This window comes from Prionailurus viverrinus, chromosome C1 (assembly GCF_022837055.1).
Source record: "Prionailurus viverrinus isolate Anna chromosome C1, UM_Priviv_1.0, whole genome shotgun sequence".
In the NCBI taxonomy this organism is placed as follows: domain Eukaryota; kingdom Metazoa; phylum Chordata; class Mammalia; order Carnivora; family Felidae; genus Prionailurus; species Prionailurus viverrinus.
The window spans coordinates 208,126,324-208,143,277 of NC_062568.1; positions in this window are offsets into that span (position 1 = coordinate 208,126,324).

The window sequence follows — 16,954 nt, forward strand, 5'->3', positions numbered from 1 at the left end:
CTTGTAGTGTCAGGGGTTTAAATTAAACGGGGGGGAGGAGGACAGACCATCCCAGCCGCCTGCAGCGTTGACTCTGGGCATCATCTCGGTGCAGGGACCCAGCTGACACTTCTTATTTCGGGTCCTGCCTCCCTAGCAGCAGTCTGCAACTTGCCGGCATCCGGGGAGCACAGCAGCTGATGAGCAGAGGAAAGAGGTAACTTTCAGGGAGGGGTGTGTTGGTTTTTCTGATGCCAGATCGCCTCCTTTCACCAGCTCCTTAGACAGCCGGCGGGAAGACCCCCTTTCCTTTGGGTTTTAAAAAGCTTTCTCCTCCGAGAAGCTTCAGCCCTCTCCCCGCACTTTGCGGAACTCTGGGCTCCGTGAAGTTCTTCCAGGTCCTTCCCCGCATGGCTTTCCAGCCGAGCAGTGCAGGGAAAGCTGAGTCAGGCGCGCTCACGGGGGGGTAAATTTTCCAAGATAATTTTCAAACGCTGTTCGGATTATGGTTTTTTTTGTTTTTTTTTTTAATGAGTTTCTTTCTCACGTTGGTTTCATGGCTTGCGCCTCGTGTCTGAATTAGGCTGCGAGGAATGTAAGTTTGTGGAGGAAATTTCGGTGGGGGTTTTACGGTTAAAAAAAAAAAATTCTACTCCATTGCAGTCTCGCTGCGGTCCCAGCAACCTGGTTTCTCTGCAGAGGCTCTCACGGTGCAGTCCGCCTCTCCTCTTTACCCTTGCTAGAGTCTGAGTCTCCGATTCCCACCTGCCCGGCCTCCCTAAGCAGCCCCCCCCCCGCCCCGTACCCCCTCTCCTTGCCCACCCACCGGCCGCAAAGGACCCCGCGAGTGAGCCGATGTCCGTGACACTTGGGGTTTGAAGGAGAATTTGGGCACTGCAGCTTTAAGAATGCCGTACTGCGAAATCTTTCTCCTTCAAGTGACTGCAGAAGCCGAACAGCAAAGGGAGGAGGTAGCTCGGGGAGGAGGAGGGGGTGGAGGGGGAGGTGGGGGGGGGGGAGGAGGAAGAAGAGGAGGGGGCGAGGGAGGGGAGGGGGAGAGAGAAAGGGACACCCACTCTCGGGTCAGCCCTTGGGTTGCTCAGCCTGGGGAGCGCTCAGCCCCAGGCAGAATCCAAAAGCACAGTCAGGACCTGACTCTGGGTTGGTTTCCCTCTCCCACATGCTTGGGGCAAGGGACCCCGCCGACTTACTGATGAGTTTAAGCTTAGTCCTTCCTGGTCTTGGCGCGTGGGTTGGCGTCTGGTTAGCTGGCTTTTTAAGTCATGGGGAATCGAGCTGAGGAATTTGGTCCTTCCCTGTTGTGATCTTTCCAGCCTGGCTTGAACCTCGGGAACGCAGCCGCCGTATTCATTGGGGGTGGAGGTTTGCTTCTCCTGGGTAAACTGAGGTGAGCTTTGGAGGGAAACTCAAAATGCAAATAAATCACTACGGGGCCCGATCACGGGGGCAGAGGCTGCGGCGGCATTTGAGACCGGATGGATTCCCTCTGCGTTTAGTTGTAGGTACCGGATGGTGCCTGGAGTGGCCAGGCGGCTGGGGGGGGGGGGCCCGCTGGGGGCTGGTCTAGAGGGGATGCAGAGAAGCAGCGAAAAGCACACTTTGGGCCGCGGCTGTTTCTGGGGGGAGGAACAGGCAGCCCGAGGCCCCCCGAGCTCGGGTCTCCGGGACCAGACTCCTCCCCGCCTGGCCAAGGGGCCGCCCCAGAGACAGGTGCTGCCTCAGTAGGTGCCGGCCGGAGCTCCGGGCTAGCACTCCTGGCTCGGCATTCCCGGACACGCAGGGCTTGGATCTGGGTCCACACTGACCGTGATGTCGTGCGGCGTCCGGCCGGGGGGGTCCCGGGAGCTGGAAGGGCCGAGGCCCTTGTGCGTCCTCCCAAAGCGAAAGGTGTCCTTTCACCAAAAAGAAAATCAGCAAGAACCGCCCCCCCCCCCCCCGGCCGCCAAAAACGTGTTCAGTCTCACAAGAAATCAGCACTAAGGATGTGCAGCAAACCTCTCTAATTTAACATACAGACTGTAGCTATACTATATATAAATTACATGGTTAGAAATTCTCTCTGGGTAACGTATAGATAGACATTATCCAGGCAAGCCCCTGAAGCAGCAACTGGGCTGAGCCTGGCAGGGTGCCATGACCTCCGTGGGTTCCTGCATTGTGTCCTCCCCCAGGAGCCAGACTGGAGGGCTCATCCTGAGAAAACCCTGCCGGCCCTCGGGCAGCGGGCACTAGAGTCACGGCTCCTTGGGGCACGACAGGTGCCCTGATCAAACCCCGTGGGCATTTGGGGAAATGCGCGCTCACGGACAAATACTTTACAGGGCCCTGGCTGTCATCACCCAGACTGGAAAAGGAAAGGCTCTCTGCGGTGAAAGCATCCCACCCCCAAACTAGGAATGTCTTTCTACCTCTCTGCTTCGGCCAGTCCCATTCGGTCCTCCAGAGCCCTCTGTCTTGCTCTGGCCATTTTTATACATTCCTTATATATTTAAAACCATCTCTGACCCCTGCTTCTAAATCTACCGGGGGGGAGGGCGGGAGGCAGTGTTTGTAGGACCCCCCCCCCCCCCACCGGGGATATGGAGCAACTTTATCTTTCCGGATGAGCATCCTTGGATATGAAAGATTTCTAGCCTGGTACACCCCCAAATGAGTCACCAGTGTCCCGCATTCTGGGGTCTTCCGAGGTCAAGCATTCTGTGTGCGGTGTTGAAGATGCAGCCTCATTTGTGCGTCAGGCAGGGCTCCCCCTCCCCCCCCCCCCCCCCAAGCTGCTAGGATGAGCCATTTGGACGAACCTTGCTGAGTTTTCCCTCATCAGCGGGAGAAGGTGTCGGTGGCCTTGCCACCTTGGGGAACAGGAGAACAGAGCTGGTGAACTCAGGCAAACCCCTCTCCCATTCGGGGTTTTCCCCCCGCCCCTGCCCCAGCCTGGATGACAAAGGAGCATCTTTTAGAACTGCAATTAATTCCCTTCTGGAATCAGCCAAGAGAAAAGCCTCTAGTCAATGGCTGCAAAGGAGTGCCTCTGTGCCCCCCCCCCCCCCCCGGCAGGCCATCCAAGTGGACCAGTCTCTGGTCCCCTACGGGGAGGTCAGGGGAAACAGGCCCTTCGCACATGTGTTCCGAGGGGGAGCAGGTGACCCTGAGCCGGGCATTCGGACGTCGCCGGGGCTTGTGAAATGAGCCACATACACTGCCGGGGTGAGCCGCGTGAGGGGCTTCTCACTGCAAGAGACCCTTTCTCGCAGACAGGTGCCATCTGGGCACATCTGGGTGACCACAGCAAGGCAGTCGGGGAAGGAGCAGCCGAGGGGACAGGAGCCCCTCAGGGACGGGAAGGTGGGGACAGGGCCTCCGCCCCTGCAGGCCCCTGGGTGCCCTCGTGTCTCAGGCGGCCGACAAGGGAGCCGGCTGCTGAAGAGGTAAGAGACAAGAGCCGTCCGAGGACAGCCAGGGGCCAGCGCTCGCCAGGTCTCGCCAGGCCTCGCCAGGCGGAAAAGCCAACGTGATTGGCCACGATCGCCGCTCACCCCCCAAGACCCCCGTGTCCGACCCGCTCGCCCCGGGGCTGTTAAGGCGGTGGGTGGGAGCGAGGAGAGGATTCTCCCCCGCCCTCCCGCGGGTCAGATCCCCGTGGCCTTGTATTGACCCCACAGGAACATCTAAGGGGTGACGTGGGCCTGGGCTGCTCCTTAAAGAGAATTCTCCCTCTCCATCCCCCGGCGTCCTTAGAGCAGGGCACACTGTGGTCCAGTAATCGTCGAGGGGAAATGAGGCAGGTGGGGGCCGCGCCTGGAAGGGGGCGTATCTCTTCCGTCTCGGGCGGTCGGAGGCTCCCCGGCTCCTCGCAATGCGCCAGTGCTGACTCAGGGCTTCTCCAGCTCTCCCTTCTCCCACCCTGTCCGTCGCCTCGGCCGGCCCGGCCCTCGCCGCCGCTTCTCCAGGTCCCCTGGCGCAGAGGCGGTTGGAACCAAGCTGCGGCTGCGGGCACCCCCCCCCCCCCGCCTCCCCCCTCCCCGCCCCCCGGGCCAAGTCAGCAGTGCTGGCCGCGGCGGGGCTGCAGCAGCGGGCGGGGCAGAGGCCCTGCGCCACTGCCCCGGCTGGCTGGCGGGCTGGCGCTCCTCTTTCTCGCTCGCGTCCCGACGGCCACCTCCCGGCGGCTGCGCGCAGCCGGCGCCGACCCAGGACCGGGTCCTGATTGGTGCGCGGAGGGAGTCTCTGGCATTATTTATACCACCTTTTCCTCGCGACTCTACTTCATCGGAGTTGACGGCCGGGGCAGCAGGCGGCCTTCCCCGGTGGGAAGGACGACAAACGGGGCTCCTGCGCGGACCGCCTTTATGCATCCTCGGACGGGCCGTTTCCACGGGCGCCCGGATCCCGAGCGCCCCCCGAGCAAGGGGGCATGATGTGGAAGTCTGCATAGAAGAGGAAGATGTGTGCGGCCGCCTCGGAAGGGTTGGGAGGGTGCAGGATTTGAGATGAGCCGAGGGGAGCGGTGATCGGGGCCCCGGCTCTGGACCTCCTCCTCCCAGTCGTGGATGCCAGTTTGGAAAGCGAGGCTGCCTTCCCAGGTGGGGGGGTAAGGAAGGGCCTCCCAACCCAGGCATCTTCTTGGGTGTGAGAGCGAAGGGACCTTCACATCCTTGAATGCTCCCGCTGGGGATTTCTGGGAGGTCTTTCCCCCCAGTGCCATGAACTTGGGGGCAGAAGGTTCAAGTTGGACATTGAGGAAATCCTGCAGAGAGGGAAGCTTCGCCAGCAAATGCGGGCGGGGTCCAGCGGCCGCTGACCCTCCTGGGTGATGGGAGAGGCTGAGATGGCAGGAGCCGGGGGCCTGGGGGGGACAGAGAGGGCAGCCCCAGGGGGTTCAGACAGCACCTTCTGCCCAGAATAGCAGCCTCTGGTACAGATCGTCCTTTATGCCAGCAGCACGAAAGTGCTGCTCGACTGGTCCCCGGAGGCCTGTTCCTGGCAAACGCCCCGTCGCCTGGCAAGATGGGAAGTGATGTCACGCTGCGCACCTAAGCCTGCTCTTCCGGGGCTGCTCATGGTCGTGGGACCATTCAGAGACCGGTGTCTCTCACGGCCCTGGACCCTGGATTTCCACAGGAAGAGCCTGGGTGCTGGTGGCCACCACTGTCTTTCGTGTCCCCACCTCGGAGGCTGTCCTCGGAGCCTGCATTGCATTGGGAGAAGGAAGGAGATGGGGAAAGGGAGGGGGAGGAGGAGATGGCAGGGGTCATGGGGTCCGCAGATCCTGCTCTGTGCTGGTGTCACCAGTTTTGGGGGGGGGGGAGCTGTCCAGGCCCACGGCTGCCCCAGAACTGACACCAGGAGCCCTACTCAGCCTGGGACGGGCACAGCACTGCGGCTGCCAGTCTTCCTGTCAAGGACGCGGGGACAGGCGGTTCTCCAGGGGACTTGCCTGCACCCTCCAGGCACAGCCAACTGGCCAGCGGAGTCCCTGCGGTTCCTGCAGGAAAAGGTCATGAGAGCAAACAGAGGGCCTGGGTTTCAACTGGGGGTGTCCACCCCGGCAAGGCGACGATACCCAGGATCCTGAAGGCGGGGAGGACCAGGTGACGCCGGGATCCTGGGGCTCCAGGGCCAGACCCTGACCCACCGCACTGCCCACTGGCCGTTTCTTGCTTTCTACCCAATGCGGAGTCAGCAATTTCTCTGCTGTTCTCATTCACTGCAAATCTGATTAAGGATCAGAACCCGTCTTTCTGCATGTGATCTTTAGCCTCGCAAATGGAAGATACTTAGCAATCATCTGGTGCAAGCCCCAGGCTCAGAGCTGAGGACAGGGAGGCCCAGAGATTACCGACTTGCCCAAGGACACCGGAGGCTCAAGGCAGACCTGGGAGCCCCCGGGAGATGTCTGGACCTGGCACGAGGGACAAGGATGGAATCGTCAGCACTGGACCCATGGGGCACCCCAACTCAGGTGAAACAGGACAAGGTAAGGAAAGGGGGCACCAGGAGGTAACACAGACAAGAGCTCCTGAGGACCATGGGCACAACTTCCTGGCCATCAGGGTAGTTCTGCCCCGGCTTCTGCCTTTGAGCAGGGTTACAGCACCCCTGGTGTACAATTCTCACGGGGCAAAGTGCCAGAGGCAAAGAACACGGGGCTTCTTTTTTAGTCGATTTCTCTTTTCAGTTCCGGGAAATCGGGCCCCTGTAGTCCAGTGGCTACCAGAGCTGTAACGCAGGCTTTGTCCAGCAGAGGGCGCCCGAGGACGCGGGAAGGAAGCCCAGCCGCTCGCGGCTCACTGCGGGGTGGGGGGTGGGGGGAAGAAGAGGGTGCTGGCGGGTTGCGGAATGGGGTTTGGGGTTTTATTCGGTTCCACGCGTTCAGCAGAAGAGTTTTTCAGGATTTTGTCTCAATTAATCGAAGCGGGGAGGGCTGGCCATCCTCGAATAAGGTGGCAAAGGACAGATGGCACCAAACGGAGCCTCCTGGGCCTCCTCCAGGACCTGCAGGACACCCTCGGGTTGCGGGTCAGGCGTCGTGCCCACCCCTGCTCGGGCAAGTTAGCAAACCCAGACAGGGGTCCCCATGGATCAGCCACCAGATTTGCCTCGTTCTTATCCTACCAGCCTTTCCTAATGGCCCACCTCGGTTGGGGGCTTCTACTGAGAGTCTCAGCTCACTTTGGTGTCCGATGAGCTCCCCCTCTCTCCCCTGACAGTTCCACTTGCTTAATGCTGATTTGGTGTTGCGAGCAGGACTGATCCGAATACCCTTACAAGGAAAATGCTCTGTGCTAATGACCTTCAGCTACTTGGAGGTGAGTTAGTGCAATGGTCTAGATAGAAGGCAGCCCGTTTCCCCGTATCATGAGATCACCTCTCCCGTCTCTGGTAAAATGTGTTGTATAGATTGCACGTGACCGTACGTAGGTGGCAGCTCCTCAGTTCTCCAGTTTAGGGCAAGTACGAGACTGATGCTCTAAGTGCGTGTGTGTGCGCGCGCAGCATATGGTTATTGACGGAGATACTGCAGAGCGGAAGCCAGACGCCTTTATGAAGATACAGGTGGTGTTTACGTTGACTTGCCGGAGATGGGGAAAGTTAACCAAGAGATTTGACTGGGGCTGCCTCAAATGGCCCCGATCGGCAACACGCGGCTTTCTGACGGCATGCCAGTGTCAGATTATTACTGAAGTTCCCCCTTATCTGCGATTTCGCTCCCTGCGGTTCCGTTACCCAGGCAACTATGGTCCTGAAGCAGAAGATTCTCCTTCGGAGGTATCTATCACCAGAGGGTCAAAGGTAGCCTAGGGCTAGCCATTCCCCTCCCCCCTTTCATCATGTAGGCATTGTATCATCTCCCCTTGTCACAAGGATGAGTCTAGGGCAAGGAGACACAGACAGAGAGAGACCACGTTCATAACTTTGATTACGGTTATAGTCTCATAATTGTTCTGCTATATCCCTAGCTATTATTGTACCCCATTTATAAATTAAACATTAACACAGGTGCACACGCATCGGCAAAACCTAGGGTATACAGGGTTTGGATAAACCATCCAAGGTGTCAGGCATCCGTTGGGGTTCTTGGAATGTATGACCAGCGGATAAGCGAGGATTACTGTATCTCTCCCAGGGAATTCTTGATCACGCCTTCTGCTAAATTGTTTCAACCCAATAAACATTCATCCGGCACCCACTGATGTGAGAATTGGGGTACAAACCGCGTAAGGTGTAGTCCCTGCCTTTAAAAATCAGTAGCAATTTCACCATATGGAAATACGGTGGCAAAGCACCAAGGGACAGGGGTCACTTCTCAGCGATACATTCGACAGTTCTGATCTTGCCTTTTCCCGGTCAAGAGTGGATGCTGGGACGTTGTGCCAGTGTGATAGATCACTCGAGTTCCGAAGCAGGGCTAGTGGACTCATCCAGTCCTGGGGCTCAGATTCCAATGCCGGGGCCAGCGCCCATTGGTTGCTTTCTTGGGGTGTCTTGCTTCGGGGTCTATCATGGAACGTGGGTTCCACGTTCAAAAGAATTTGCAGACTCTTTGTATCCGTGCTTGCAAACAGTACAGTTCTCTTGTGTTTGGGCGGTGTGTGTTTGTTAAAAGCATTCTGTTTTAAAATACCAAGTGTTTGAAATATGCATTTTTTTAACCCTATTTTGACACTTCTTCATTTTGCAACTTCCCAGGTCCCCTACAATGTGGCAGTGGCCTGGGTGTCTCGTGTCCTCTGAAAGGCTGGGCCACACTCAAGCCATTGCCCCTTTGTGGTCTAAAGGTCACCTTGCCCTGCAGCCCACATGTTGCAAATAGTCTGTTCAAGGTCCCAGAGATACCAAGCTTCCTTTGGTGTCATAAATGTGCTTATTTCACAATAGGGAGTAAACTGGGGGGAAAAAAATTTTTTTTTAAGTACCAATTTGGTTTATCTTCAAAACAGGAGGGGTAAGATAGGGCTGGCTCATGATAAAATTGTGAACTTGGCCAAGGTTGTCTTTGATTGCCACCCCCTTCCCCCGCCCTCCCCCCCACTGCCTTTACCCCACCAGCCTACCCCACAGGCTCAAAGGGACCCAGGTCACCATGGAGCCTCTACTTGGAGCCTATGCTCAGCCTGGCAGCCTGAGCCCCATGCTGGTGTTAGGTCTGACCCACCTCTCTCTCTCTCGCCTTAGAAGTTGTCTCTGTCGGAGACACCAGGGCCCGTAGGTCTCTGGAAGTCACCGGCTCTGTCAGACATTTCCTGAGAACTGCAAGGACTTAACTCAAGGGAAAGTGTCCCGTTGGCAAAATCACCCTTGGGTGAGAAAGTCGGTGAGGGACACCGCGGCACACAGGTACCCACAGGCTCCCTCCCTGCGCACCTGGCCCTGCATTTATTTCGTTTGATCTGCATCACGTCTTGGCTTCTCCAGGTTCCCGAAGGCCAACCGTGGCTGCTCTCCCAAGGCCTTCCTTCCAGGCTAGTGGAGAAACACAGCTCCAGCGAAGAAGTCCGGTGAGTGCCTTTATCTCCTCCAGCCAGAAACCCAGATGCTTGCCACACGGTCTTGTGAGGGCTGTGCTAAGCGTTCGTCCTATTTATAGAAAGACGTGGGTGATGCTGATCCCCTGCTAACTACGACGGATGGGGCAATGACCACAGACACGTAACTTGGCAGAGGCTAACTTTCTGACTCTGTGTTGAGCTCAGCTATGCTTTAGAGCAGACTTACCTTCGGTGCGTGGTCCATTCCACCAATTCCTGGTTCTTTTTACCATCTGCCCTGTTTTACGAGAGCCCCGCCTATCCGTGGCATTTCCCTAGCATCCCCCCCCCCCCTCGGCTCCGCTAGGTCAAGGCCCCACCCCCTTCAACGAGATGATTCTTTTCTTCTGTAGAACAATCCACATTTCCTACTGGCGCTCGGTCACTTTCCCTCTTTTTTTTTTTTTTTTTTTTCTTTTTGATCGATCAGTAGAATAATGTAGTTACTGCATCAGAAATAAAGTGCTTATGCTAATGTTTTCTGAGTTAGGAGAGAATTGCCACTTTTCCCCTCCACGGCCCTTGGGCTGTAGGAAATGGGTGTTGTAACCATGGCCGAGGGTGCTCCTTAGTGCTGTTGTCTCTGATGTCACATTGGGGGCCCGTGATGGAAATGGGCTTAGTGGTTGCAGCCTCTGGTTCTCACGGACCGTTGGTGATGGTGACGATGGTGACTAAGGATGGCGAGCGCTGGCCCCAGGGCCCTAGTCTGGTTCCTGTGGCCTCCGGGCAGGGGAGAGGACTTCTTGGTGTGCTCCAAGATCAGTGAGGAGGCAAGTGCGGCTGGAACAGAGTAAGCGAGAGAAAGAAAGAGTAATGAGAAATGGGGTCAGGAGTCAGTTGGGGCCAGGATCATTTGAACTTTTTAGGTCGCAGAAAGGACTTTGGCTTTGACTCAGTAAGGTGAGGAGGCACTTTGGGGGGAGAGACGGGACTAGACTTTATTCTAAACGGGTCACTTCGGATGCTGTGCTGAGGACGGGCTTTCAGGAGCAAGGGTCCAGGGAAACCAGCTAGGGGGCTGTGACAGTTACCCAAGCAAGAGAATGACAGTGGCTCGGACAAGCGTGGAAGCGATAAACGTGATGAGAAAAACAGAGAAGGGGCTGGATTCTGGCCGCATGTTGGTGGAACCAGCAGGCTCCGCTGATGGACTGGATGTTGGGGGGAGAGAAACGGCGGTCGAGGATGGACTGCGAGGATTTTTGCCGGAGCGCTGGGGTTGCTTTGCGTGGAGAAGGGAGAGACTTCAGAGAGCAGCCTAGGGAGGCCAGGAGCAGTCAGGACTTCAGTTTGGTCTATATCATGTTTTTAGCTTTCCATTACATACCCTCGAGACTTTCGATTGGTTGTCGACTATCGGAGCCCGGAGGTCATAGCTGCAGATATTAACCTGGGAGTCATCAGTGTACGGATGAAATTGATAAGCCGCGAGGCTGGACGAGATCACCCAGGGAGGGAGTGTCGGTGCACTGAGTCCTGGGGTTCCCCAACACAAAGAGAGTGGGGGCTAGAAAAGGAAGACACTGAGGAGCGGTCAGTGAAGTAGGTGAGAAGCAAGACACTGACGTCCAAAAACCCAAACGGAAAGGAAAAAAGAGTTTCCAGGATCAGGGAAGGACCAGCTGTGTCAAATGATGCTGATGGGTCAAACAAGATGGGAGACTTGGAAGCGGCCCCTGGGTTCAGCCACACGGAGGTCATCGGTGACCTTGACAAGGTCTGAGTGGAACAAAAGCAAGCTGCTTCCCTCGACCCGGTTGGCAAGAAAGAGCATCTTCAGACTCAAGCTCACGGCAGTAACAGGGGTGGGCGCTGGCCAAGCGGCCGTCAGGTTCTGAGGACTTAACAGGCTCAGGGGAAGCCCATCCCTTCTGCCCTCAGTCTCAGCAGGTACAGCTGCAGGGCCCGGGAGCTTGTCTTCTTGTCTCCGGCGATTGCAGACAGACCGCCTCCAGGCTGTCAGTCTGTGGGGCCAACCAGACCTTGTCCTGGTCCTCCTGGGAGCTGCCAGCCGCTCAGCACCGGGCGGCCCAGCACAAGGGACCCCATCGGACCTTTCAAAATATTTTGTCTAAACTCAGTCACACTACTACCTTTTAAACACCATCTTTGTCGTCATACACAGACCGTTGCATTATCACCTGAACGCACTGGCTAGCTGGATATGAAAGGCCTTCGGCCTTCAACTAATTCAAAGGACAATTCAGTGACCGAAGAGAAGTCACTTTACCATATGCATTTGGGAATCCCAAACCCCAGAAGCGGATTGGCATGGAGACTCCTTCCAATACCCATCATACACCTCCCGTAACGAACAGTGTATTCGAGTAAGCTCGGTGAGTGGGGAGCTGTGTCCTCACCCTCTTTCACCTAAGGCCCCTCAACGTAAGCCAGTGACAGCGGCCAACATGGGATGCAGCCTGGTATGCAATTTTTTTTTTTAGTTTATTTATTTTGGGGAGAGCGCAAGCCGGGGAGAGGCAGGGACAGGGGGACAGAGGATCTGACAGCAATGTGCCCGATGTGGGGCTCGAACTCACAAACCGTGAGATCGTGACCTGAGCCGAAGCTGGACGCTTAACCGGCCGAGCCACCGAGGCGCCCCAGTATTTTTAAAATTTGGGGGGAGGAAGCGGTAGGGAGGAGGCAGTCGAGAGCTTCTGAAATTGTAGGCAAAATTTTGTGTGATGTGAGTTGTTGGGGTTTTTCCTTGGAAAGGATTCAGAGCCTTCATCAGAATCTCAGAGGATTATGTAACCCCAAAAAGGTTACAAACCATCAATCTGGAGCGATAGGTAATGCATACGTAACAAAATACCTGTATCTTACACAATAAGATGTGCATCATACACCTTATTTAATATATACCATCATATATGCCGTGGGGGTTGCTTGCGTTTCTGGCAGTGGAGTCCCGTAGCCATCTTGGAGTAGTCTTGTTCGGGGAGGAACCACTCAAGGGTCCCTTTGACACTCACTGGCTTCTGGGGACAGGATAAGACCAGAGTGTCTGGCTGAGGAAGGGCGGTGGCCAGGGAGAGCCGCCCAGCACCGTGGAGCGTGAAGATAGTTGGGAAGGTACTGGAAGCCTGCAATGGGCCAGTAAGCCTTGGGGAAGGAGAGGGTGGGGTCTAGAACTTTGCACCGGCCGGGATGGACCGGGATAGCCCTGATGAGGTCGGCCGACAGGAAGGAACACCCCTCAAAGGTGTGTGGGAAATGAGTCATCCTGGAGCCCACCTCAGCAACCAGGAAGTCCTAGAGAAGGGGCGTGGGCTCTGTACCCCGGTACCCAGGGCGCTATGGTAGCATATGCAGGTGGTTTCCACTGACTCCGGAGCCAGACCACCTGGGCTCACGTCCCAGACTAGCGGCATGACCTTGGGGAGCTATCTAACCTCTCCATGCCTCGGTTTATTCGTCTGTAAGATGGGAATAGTAAAAGTCTAATGTTTTTATGAGGGTTACACCAGGTCGTGTCTGTACAGCACTTGGGCCCGAGCCTGGCCAAGGGAGACCCCCAGTGTGAGTCTTTGTTAAATAATCCAATGTGTGGATTATTAGCAGGACTTCATGTCTCCAAAGGGCTAGACGTTGAGGGCTATGCGTGGGCCCTAAGACCCGGGGCATCCTCCTCCATCACCCCGCCCAACTGCACCTGGGGAAGCCGGCAGACCTTGACCTGACAGTCCCAGATCTATTCCGGAGGGGTGATGGGGGCAGTAACCAGGACTTACAGCCTTGGGGTGGGCTGTTACTCCCAGGGTTCTTTAGATGGGGGAGGGGGGGAGATTCCTCATCCTTCCCACCATCCTTAGGACAGAAACCGGCCCTATTTTCCCCTTTGAGCTGGAGAAATGAGACACTCCGGTTACATATAGTTACGAAAGCTGCAGGCAAGGCAAACAGATCTGGGCAAGTCTCACTTCTCTGGACTCAGGGTTAGGGAATTTTCACCCATCCCAATAAAAATGGAGGGGGTTCCCCCCTGTGCCTGCAGCCTTTGTTAAATAGTGCCCCTGTGTCCAGAGGCTAACTGTGCCTTTGGGGTTCGGCAGAGGTCTAAAACCCAGGTCTGTCATTTTTAAGCTGAATGACATGGGACGGAAGCTTCTCAGAGACTCAGTTTCTCACCTGCTAAATGAGCATAGTATTAAGGATGTGATAGAGCTGCCGGGGGTCAAACGAGACCACGTCTGTGAAACGTGTAACGATGCAGATCATACATAATCAGGACTTGATAAACGACAGCTAAAAAATGTTATGTATGTATAAGTATCAAATGTCTAGGGAGAATCGATTATTCTAAGAATAAGCCGACCTCTCTCTGTCCTCAACTAGGAAAAAGGCTGATTGGATGCATAAGCCACAGGACAACTTTAGGAACTAGAAAACAAACAGAACTTAAAACTACGTTTGGTTAAAATGTCTGCTCAGCACAGCAGTGAGTAAACATCTCAAGGTAATTCCCCCCTTGGTGCAGCATGGTAACTGTTGACATTTGTTTGCTGTTTTTTAATCTGGTGGTGATTTCTTCACCAATCCAACCAGTCAAGTTGGGCTTTCTTACTCAGAGATGGGGCCTTGAAAATTGTGCCCGCTGACGGTTCTGTAGTGCGAGGTGGGCTCCCTGGGCACCGCCACATGCTGCACACGCGTGGGTGCGTGCACACACATACACACACACACACACACGCACGCACGCCCCTCCACCATCACTCTCGCAAGCAATCCTCCGATGTCAGGGGTACAATGAGGAAAACTCCTCCGGGCAAGAACCCTCTCTTCTGCAGGGTCCAATCTGGCGCCCTGTGTCCCTGTAGGTCCTGCCTTCGAGGCTGTAACAGACGGGCTGCCACAGCCTCCTGGCCACTTGCCCCTGAGGTGGTCCCAGCCAGGGCCCTGCCATAGCGCAGCCTCAGCTATGGGATGCCTGACTGTCCCGTTACCCGCAACCCGGATCAGATCTTCTAAGCCAGGGGAGTTAGCGGCCAGCGAACGTTGAAGTCCGAGGGCTTTTGGATGCCTGGCCGGGTTCCTGCCACGTATTTCTAGCCAGTAACAAAGAACGGTGCCTCCTTTTTCCTTTTTCCCCTGAGATGCAACTTACTTGCCATAAATCTTACCATTTAAAGGTGTACCGTTTAGCGGGTTTTAGTGTATTCGCAAAACTGTGCACCCATCACCACGATCTAATCCCAGAACACTGTTACCCTTTCTTTTTTAAATTCACCGTTTGCGACAAGATGGATTCATAGGTTGATGGGACAGACGGGAGAGCGAGACTCTTTGGGCGTCCTCCGTGGTTACACTTAAGGCCTGAAGGCCACCGAGTGCGTTGTTTCGCAGCCATGCGTGGGGACGCGGACTCTGTGCAGCTGGGGGCACGTGTTGAAGCCTGTCGATGCTTCTTCCGTAGCCCCCTTTCTCCACAGCCTTGCTTTGCTTTTAAGTTAGGGGTATGTGTATGTCCGGGTGCTGGGTGGGTCCTAGGGGAAATACAGATGAGCTCAGCGTCCTTGAACCTGGTGGGGCTGGGGACAGGTGAGAAGACTTTGGCACCCACTTTGTAAAACAGTCCTCGCTCATACAAAAATGCTCAACCATAAAATAATGACGACGATGATGATGTTGATAATAATAATACGGCCTGGATATGGTTTGGCTTCTCTGGATGAAAGAGTAGGTTAAGAATCCGGTTATCCCAACCGTTGAGTTGTGAGAGCCTGGTGTCTCCAAAGGGAGTTCATTCAACTATTAGCTGCCCAGGTCAAGGCATTTTGGTGGCTCTGAAAGGAAAGTAAGAATAAAGAGGGCCGAGGAGGGCAGAGCCTCTCAGACAGGATGCTCCCAGGTGTCCACATGCATAGAGCAGAAAACTAATGCATCCTGGGGGGCTGGCACCCCAGGGTCCCCTAGATGAGCTGGGAATGTGCCAAAGTGCCTCTGTGCACAGGCGCTCTGTCTAGCGCAATGCTTCCAGTTGCCCTGAGGGGCAGGACCTTCATTCATTCATTCATTCATTCATTCATTCCACATTACTGAATCCTGAAATTGATGCTGTCTGTATACATGAGGACACCAAGGCTTGGAGAGGCTAAGCCATCTGCTAAATGGAGGCAAAATGGCAAGTGCTTCAAGAGTGCGGCTGGGGGTCTAAAAGGCAGGCATTGGGTCCTAGTTTCCACCCCCCTCACCTCCTTGTGATGGTGGCCAAGTTTTACCTTTCCGGTCCCTGATTTGCTCACCTGTAAACGGGGACAGCATTAGTACCAATCTCTCGGGACTGTGTGAAGATTGCACAACATGGGGCGCCTGGGTGGAGCAGTCGGTTAAGCGTCCGACTTCAGCCAGGTCACGATCTCGCGGTCCGGGAGTTCGAGCCCCGCGTCGGGCTCTGGGCTGATGGCTCAGAGCCTGGAGCCTGTTTCCGATTCTGTGTCTCCCTCTCTCTCTGCCCCTCCCCCGTTCATGCTCTGTCTCTCTCTGTCCCAAAAATAAATAAACGTTGAAAAAAAAAATTTTTTTTTTAAAAATTTAAAAAAAAGATTGCACAACACTACCTGGGGAGGGGTTTACCGTGATGCCCGCCACGCTGCTGCGAGCACTTCATGCAAATTAGCTGTTATTATTGTTCAAGGTCTTGAGCAAGTCAGGATTAGAACCCCCTTTGCCTTTCCATTCCCCTGTACTGCCTCCAGAGCCACTGGCCTCATGTATCCTTCCTGAGTCTTTGAGGATCTGGGAAGGCCATTTTCACCCCATCTGCCCCATGGGGATGGGCACCCTGGGGTGAGGGTGGGCGGGGAATTGTCGCCTACCCCGAACTGCTGGGGTGGGGAGAGGCAGGCCTCACCTGCAGCCATCCACCGGCACCTGGGCATTCTCACCTGCTGGCCGGCTCTTTCCTTTTCTAGGACTGTTCTAGAATCGCTGGAAAAGTCTGGGCGACACCAGGCTCCACACGGACTCATCACTGTGAACCTCAGCATCCTCATCCATCAAAGGGGGGCAGCTTACACCTGGCCTCCACCAGCTCCCTCCAGTGTGCCCAGATGTGACTTTGTGATTACACACGTGGGCAGCAGCAGCTTCCCCGCTGTCCCCACAAGGACCATTTTCCCCGCTGTCCCCACAAGGACCAGTAAAATGAATTTGTTTTCTCCCCCAGACGAATGAGATTCGGCCATCACCTCAGGGAGCCGCTGCACCACCACGAAGTCCAGAAGACCTGTGCCCTTCAGTTTTGTCCTCTGGGAGACGGGTGCCTGCTAGATCACAGGTGCATCACAGGGGGTCCTGCGAGTGTCTGTGAGTCTGCAAAGGAGGGTCTGCTTCTCGTGAAGCCATCTCCCGTCCTGCAACGACCCCTAGGGCAGAAACCCTTGCAGAGGGAGCCCCGGGGCAACTTGTCTGCCAAGGGTCCCGAGGTCCCGACCAGGTGGGCCTGGGTGGGATCTAGGATGCTTAGGTGCGGGGTAGTGGCCGGGGATCCCCATCCCCACAGCGGAGAGGGGAAGGGGAATCTTTGGAGCCGTCCCTGCGCGGACGTCCCCACCAACGCCGACCTTCCCCAGACGGAAGGCAGCCTGGAAACCGCGAGAATGTGGGAGACAGCGTACCTGCCCAGGACACGCGTCTGCGTTTGCGTTCGCGTTCCCCGCAACCCTGGAAGGCCTTGCGTCCCCCTCCCCCCACCTCCCCCAACACCCACCCGGTGCGGGACGGCCGCGCCCGACCCCTCTGCCGAGCCGACCTCGACCCCGCGCACCCGGCTCCGAGCGCCGCGCCGCCCGCCTCTTGCGCCCCGGGACGCGCGCGGCACCCGGTGGCCCGTAGCGCCGGAACTTGGGGGCGCGGTGAGCGGGGGCGGGGCGCCCGGTCCTGGCACTGGAAAGTCCTTTCCCGTCCCCTTAAATCCTGGGCTT